Genomic DNA, 7,691 nt, shown 5'->3' with positions numbered 1-7,691 from the left:
GCTCAATATTAGGGGGAAAAAAAAAAAAAACAATCAAAAAAATTAGCAGAAGACCAAAACAGACATTTCACCAAAGAAGATATACAGATGGCTGATAAACACACGTAAAGATGCTCAACAGTTCTTATTATTAAAGATATACAAATCAAAAGTACAATGAGATACGACCTCACAGCAGCCAGAAGAGCCATTATCAAAAAAAAAATCTGTGAACAATAAATGCTGGAAGTATGTGGACAAAAGAGAATCCTTCTGAACTTTTGTTGGGAATGTAAATTGATACAGCCATTATGGAGAACAGTATAAAGATTCCTCAGAAAACTAGGAATAAATCTGCCATAGGATCCCACAGTCTCACTACTGGGTGTATATCCTGAGAAAATCATCAAAAAGACACATGTGGAGGCTGAGGGGAGCAGGAGAAGGTCCTGGTGGTCGGAAGATGCTGCACTTTAGTATAAATTGCAATCAATTAGGGATCATTTTTCAGACTCAAGTTAGAAATGAGAGTTCAGATAAGTGAGGTCACCATTGCTGCTTTAAACACCTCAAAAGGGAGAATGGATTTATCAGAAGTGAAAGAGAAGAGCTTGGTAAGAGTTAAAGAAAACAATTTTGAGAAGTCCAGTGCTCGAGCACTTTCTCTGATCAAATGCGAAGAACGCTCTGATGAGATGTCCAAGGATCACTCTAAAGATAGAGTGTACACCAAGGGGTAGAGGAAGAAAGACTGTGGCAGGAGTAAGACTCGGGAGAGGTGCAGTGGTTCCAGTGGGAGCAGTAGCACCAGGTCTCAGTGCAACTCTACTTTCAGTTCGGTCTCCAGCCCAGCACTGGCTCCAGTTTGTCTTCAGCTTGGAGCCACTTAGGGAGTTCCAGCACATTCTGCAGCTCCAGCTTCAGCAGCTTCTCTGCCTCTCCATGTACATTACTGCACAGACATGAGAACAGGCGGCATTGCAGCTCCAAGTCCAAATCATTCAAAAGAGATGAAAAAGAAAGGAAAAAGCAGAGTCTTTCCCAAAACCCACCAAAGTACACATTAGGAGGCTCACCAGGAATGTGTCCAGGACCACATCATGGAGATATTCTCCACCTATGGGAAAATTAAAATGATTGACATTCCTGTGGAAAGGATGCACCCTCATCTCTCTAAAGATTACACACATGTGGAATTTGAGAATCCAGATGAGGCTGAGAAGGCTGTGAAACACATGGACAGAGCACAAATAGATGGCCAGGAGATCACTGCTGCCACTGTGCTGGCCCTCTGGCCTTGGCCACCCCCAGGTGATTCAGCCCTCCCGAGAGCATACCATCTCCCATGCACTGAAGGTCACTCCCACGGATGTGGAGAAGGTCGCGTTCCCCTTGCTGCAGGTCCTCTGTGAGGCACACTCCCTCTTCCTTTGCCACCGCCACCAACCGAGCTTTCCAGCTCCAAATCCTCTGGATAAGCAGGGCCGCTGAAGATCAGCCCTTGTGGATTAGATCCCATCCAGCTCACTCTTGTCACTTTTCTAGCTAAAAGGAGATAATAGGAAAGAAATCCCTCCCTCGGGTGTAGGCTTTGAAGGTGGAGGCAGTGATTGAGACTGTGTCTCCGGTTAGCAGAGTTCCCACAGTAGGAGTGATTTGGGTTTGGGGTCGTGCTTGCAAAGATGCCCTCCAATTTTCTAGCTAAAGAGCTTCCACATTTCTAGATCCTAAGATTCAGCTTAGTTGCAAAGCCAGCAGGGTTAAGCAGGGGACCCCAGGTGTTGGTATAGGCTCTGCCTGGAAGCACATTTTCCCATTCTACACATGACTTGTGGCCCATATGGTATGGAGTCCCACAGGAAAGGTATGCTTTTATGCAACTGCAAATGCTGTTAGTCTGGCCCTGTTCCCCTGCCTGAGTCCTTTTCTGACCTCTAAGGTCAAACACACCGCACCCCCCCCCCCATTTGCTGCCCCAATTGGTTCTTTTCAGATGTACATGTGTGTGCACTGGTACACTTTCACACATCTCCCCATCTCTCTGAAATTGGTGAGATGAAAGTCAGTTCTGCCCGGTAATCACTGAACAACACCCCCACCCCCAACTCTCCCATTCTGCCCCCATCCTGTTGTGTTGATATTCACGGTAGTCTTCCAGGTTACCTTGGCAACATGTACGTTGCCTTTTTGGCTTTTACTATGCACTCAATACTATAAGTGTTCTGTTTTGAGTTTTGTAACTTTGTAGCATTTTAGATGAGGCTGGGTTTGTACTTTGTTGTGTAGAGTAAAATAATTGTGTTGAATAAACATAGGACTAGGAAAAAAAAAATTACACATATATCCCAATGTTCATTGCAGCACAATTTACAATAGACAGGACATGGAAGCCACCTAGATATCCATCCACAGATGAATGGATAAATAAGTTGTGGTACATGTATTCAATGGAATATTACTTAGACATAAAAGGCATGAATTTGAGCCAGTTTTCATGAGGTAGATGAACCTAGAGTCTGTTATACAGAGTAAGTCCAGAAAGAGAAAAGTAAATATATTAAAGCATATATATGGAATCTAGGAAAAAAAAAAAAACAAAACACAGTACTGATGAATCTATTTACAGGGAAGGAGTGGAGATACAGACCTAGAGAAAGGAGACACAGACCAAAAGGATTTGTGAGTTTTAATCAACTACTGTACATTCTGTAATGTTTGAGTTAAAATTAACTTATATTTAATAAAACATAAAGATAGTAGAAACAATAATCAAATGTATTATTGTTTCTTAATTATGAAACTTTATACTACAAATTATCCTAACTGCTTGTGCAACTCTTTTAAAAACCCTTCATAACTTATTTCCTGTCAGCCAAAAGTGCAACTCTAATTTGGTATTTTGTGGTATGATCCTGCAACCCTCTAATCTAATTTCCTTATTTCTCCTGTATATCCTGAAACGTTATTTTATAAGAATGAATGTATATCAAAGGATAAAGTCGTGTATGCCTCCTATGCTGTTCTGTATGCCTGGAATTATATACAAGCTCTTATACTATGTGATAACATCTTTAGGAAATAATTCACTTTTTAGATTTTTCTAACCTTATTCCCTCCTTCTTCACTTCCATTTGCCTTAGCTTGCCTATGAGTGGTATTAGGTTTAAACCCTCCTCTCTCCTCCGAAGTAATCTAATGAGATTACTAATCTAATTCACCAGGATGTTGACATTTTGAGTTTATGCATATCTTCCTGACTGGATCATGAGTTCCTTTAGAGAAACGTTTTGTACAATCTTTTTCCTTTTTTCACATTTCTGGAACTTAACACAGTGTCAGGTGACTAGAAAGAATTTATTAAACATGAATTAATTTGAAGAATCACCAATATGATGTTTAAACTCTGAAAATAATTAGAAATGCTACCAAGAAATATTTTTAAATTTCTATTTTAAAAAAGAATTATCAGAATCCAATATTTCAAGATTAATGATAAAATATTACAAGTTTTGCATGGCACTGCATAAGTAGAAATCATATAAAAACTAAAAAAAAAAAAAATGGTATTACTATTCATCAAGCAAGAAGAACATCCCAAAGTTAGAATAAAACAAACACATTACTAAATACTATAATTAATTGAGTTAGAAAAAGGAGACATTCAGACTTAAGCTGAAGAATGTACAGAAAACCATTAGGCCATTCAGGCAAATCAAATCCCTTATGATTAAACAGTGGAAGTGAAAAATAGATTCCAGGGGTTAGATCAGATAGACAGTGTGCCTGACAATCTATGTTTATAACATTGTACAGAAGGTGGTGATCAAAACCATCCCCAAGAGAAAGAAAAACAAAAAGACAAAATGGTTGTCTGAGGAGGCCTTAGAAATAGCTGTGAAAAGAAGAGAAGTGAAAAGCAAAGGAGAAAAGGAAAAGTGTACTCATCTGAAAGCAGAGCTCCATAGGATAGCAAGGAGAGATAAGAAAGCCTTCCTAAGTGATCAATACAAAGAAATAGAGGAAAACAATAGGCTTGGAAAGACTAGAAATCTCTTTAAGAAAATTAGAGATACCAAGGGAACATTTCATGCAAAGATAGGCACAAGAAAGGACAGAAATGCTATTTAAAAAAAGAAGCAGAAGATATTAAGTATAAGTGGCAAGAATACACAGAAGAACTATACAAAAAAGGTCTTGACTCAATAACTACACTAGTGTTATCATTCACTTAGAGCCAGATATCCTGGGGTGTGAAGTAAAGTGGGGCATAGGAAGCATCACTAGGAACAAAGCTAGTGGAGGTGATAGAATTCCAGCTACACTATTTCAAATCCTAAAAGATGATGTTGTGAAAGTGCTGCACTCAACATGCCAACAAATTTTGAAAACTCAGCAGTGGTCACAGGACTGGAAAAGTTCAGTTTTTATCCCAATCCCAAAGAAGGGAAATGCAGAAGAATGTTCCAACTACCACAAAACTGTGCTCATTTCACATGCTACCAAAGTAATGCTCAAAATCCTTCAAGCTAGGCTTCAACAGTATGTGAAACGAGAATTTCCAGATGTACACGTTGATTTAGAAAAGGCAGAGGAATCGGAGATCAAATTGTCAACATCTGTTGGATCATAGAAAAGCTAGAGAATTACAGAGAAACATCTACTTCTGTTTCTTGACTATGTTAAAAGCTTTGACTGTGTAGATCACAACAAAGTATGGAAATTTCTGAAAGAGATGGGAATACCAGACCACCTCATTTGCCTCCTGAAAAAACTGTATGCAGGTCAAGAAGCAACAGTTAGAACTGGACATGAAACAACAGACTGGTTCCAAATAGGAAAAGGAGTATGTCAAGGCTGTATATTGTCATCCTGCTTATTTAACTACTATGCAGAACACATCATACAACATTTTGGGCTGGATGAAGTACAAGCTGGAATCAAGACTGTGGAGAGAAATATCAACAACCTCAGATAAATAGATAACACCAGCCTTATGGCAGAAAGTGAGGAGGAATTAAAGACCCTCTTGATGAAGTTGAAAAAGAAGAGTGAAAGAGATGGCTTAAAACTCAAAATTCAGAAAACTACAATCATGACTTCCAGTCCCATCTCTTCATGTCAAATAAATGGAGAAACAATGGAAACAGTGGCAGACTTTATTTTCTTGGGCTCCAAAATTACTGTGTACAGAGACTGCATCCATGAAGTTAAAAGAAGCTTGCCCCTTGGGGGAAAAAAATGACATACCTAGACAACATATTAAAAAGCAAAGACATTACTTTGCCTACAAAGGTCTGTAAAGTCAAAGCTATGGTTTTTCCAGTAGTCATGTATGGATGTGAGAGCTGGACAATATAAAAGTCTGAGCACCGAAGAACTGATGTCTTTGAACTGTGGTGAGAGTCCTTGAGAGTCCCTTGGGCAGCAAGGAAATCAAATCAGTCAATCCTAAAGGAAATCAACCCTGAATATTCATTGGAAGGACTGGGGCTGAAGCTGAAACTCCAATAAGTTGGCCACTTGATGAGATGTGACTCACTGGAAAATACCCTGATGCTCGGAAAGATTGTAGGCAGGAGAAGAAGGGTCAAGAGAGGATGAGCATGGCATCCCTGGCTCAATGGATATGAGATTGATCAAACTCTGGGCGGTGGTGAAGGACAGGGAAGCCTGGTGTGCTTCAGTCCATGGGGTTTCAAAGTGTGGGACATGACTATGACTCAACAATAACAACAAAGAAGACACATTGAATTGCTAATTGTGATGTTCATGTCAACAGGGCAATAGACATATGTAGATAAGTGAGAAAATACATCTTGTTCCATAAGAAAAATATGACCAGAGTAATTCCAACTGCACCTGCACTTCTTGGGAAGCCTGGCTCAAGAACTACATCTCCCCAATTTGATCACTGTCAGCCTCACTTACTAAATTCAAATTAAATGTTTGCCAAACTTTTAATATGATCAAAGCATCATACAGAGCACAAAAATGTAACAGTCTTTACCCTCAGGAGACAAATAATTTAAAAGAAAATATGAATATATTTATACATTCATTTTAGTAAATATGTTTTAGGCACCAATTGTTTCTAAGTCACTGTACTAGGTTTTGTATCATAGAGGTAAAAATGGCCTCATTACTAGAACTATTACTCTAATCAGAAGGATACCTAATTTCTAGAATATACAGCTTGTGCCCTTGGTAAAATTGCATCCTTTGCTCTATTGTTCTTTTTTTTTAATGGTATAAGAATTTATCTTAAACTTTGTAACTAAAGTCACAGAAGCCAGTACTCATCAAAGACAAGGAGCAACCCAGATAAACAAAAAGGAGAAAGTTTTGAAACCAAAGCTACAATCTACATGGGCTTGGAAAAGGCCTAATATGATCCTAAATGATTACAAATCTTAGTCACTTCTAACACCTTGTATAAAGTTTATGTCACATACTAATGAGGTCAAAGTCAAATGGTCAATAAATATTGGGAAAAAACTCATCTTTATCACAAACTCACTAGGACCATGAAGCTCATTGTGATAAACCAAATAAAATAAATATACAGTTCAGTTCAGTCACTCAGTCATGTCCGACTCTTTGCGACCCCATGAACCACAGCACTCCAGCCTCCCTGTGCATCACCACCTCCCGGACTTTTACCCAAACCCATATTCATTGAGTCGATGATGCCATCCAGCCATCTCATCCTCTTTTGTCCCCTTCTCCTCTTGCCCTCAATCTTTGGCAGCCTCAGGGTCCTTCCAATGAGTCAGCTCTTCTCATCAGGTGGCCAAAGTATTGGACTTTTAGCTTCAACATCAGTCCTTCCAATGAACACCCAGGACCAATCTCCTTTAGGATGGACTGATTGGATCACCTTACAATCCAAGGGACTCTCAAGAGTCTTCTCCAACACCACAGTTCAAAAGCATCAATTCTTCAGCGCTTAGCTTTCTTTATAGTCCAACTTTCACATCCATACATGACCACTGGAAAAAACATAGCTTTGACTAGACAGACCTTTGTTGACAAAGTAATGTCTCTGCTTTTCAATATGCTATCTAGGTTGGTCATAACTTTCCTTCCAAGGAGTAAGCATCTTTTAATTTCATGGCTGCAGTCACTATCTGCAGTGATTTTGGAGCCCCAAAAAATAAAGTCAGCCACTGTTTCCACTGTTTCCCCATCTATCTGCCATAAAGTGATGGGACCAGATGCCATGATCTTAGTTTTCTGATCATTGAGTATTAAGCCAAGTTTTTCACTCTCCTCTTTCACTTTCATCAAGAGGCTCATTAGTTCTTCTTCATTTTTTGCCATAAGGGTGGTGTCATCTGCATATCTGAGGTTATTGATATTTCTTCTGGCAGTCTTGATTCCAGATTGTGCTTCCTCCAGCCCAGTGTTTCTCATGATGTACTCTGAATATAAGTCAATGTTAATGAGTGTAGGTTAGACTGAATTGTAATAACCTTAGTCTTGTAATCTCTCTTCCTTAACACAATAAAGTATTATTCCTTACTTGTACAAATTCTGATGTAAGTTAGAGGATTAGCTCTCTAGTGATGTTATCCTACTTGAAGGTTTTTTTTTTTTTTAATTCAGGCTGTGTATATTTCCTTCATATTTATTAGCCAAAGAAGTCCTATGGCCAAAACTAACTACAAGGGGGCTGAAGAATATAGAGTATATAGCTATTCAATAATCAGCAA

The 7,691-nt window shown here is 39.0% G+C and overlaps 1 pseudogene; it reads left to right on the top strand.

Moving 5' to 3' along the window:
* The first annotated feature begins 560 nt into the window (after positions 1 to 560).
* LOC100138219 (RNA-binding protein with serine-rich domain 1-like) lies at positions 561 to 1,528 on the top strand (annotated as a pseudogene).
* Positions 1,529 to 7,691: the final 6,163 nt, after the last annotated feature.

This window comes from Bos taurus, chromosome 19, assembly GCF_002263795.3.
Source record: "Bos taurus isolate L1 Dominette 01449 registration number 42190680 breed Hereford chromosome 19, ARS-UCD2.0, whole genome shotgun sequence".
NCBI classification, from domain to species: domain Eukaryota; kingdom Metazoa; phylum Chordata; class Mammalia; order Artiodactyla; family Bovidae; genus Bos; species Bos taurus.
Note: the sequence above shows the minus strand (reverse complement) of the source record. Positions and strands in the feature narration are given on the sequence as shown.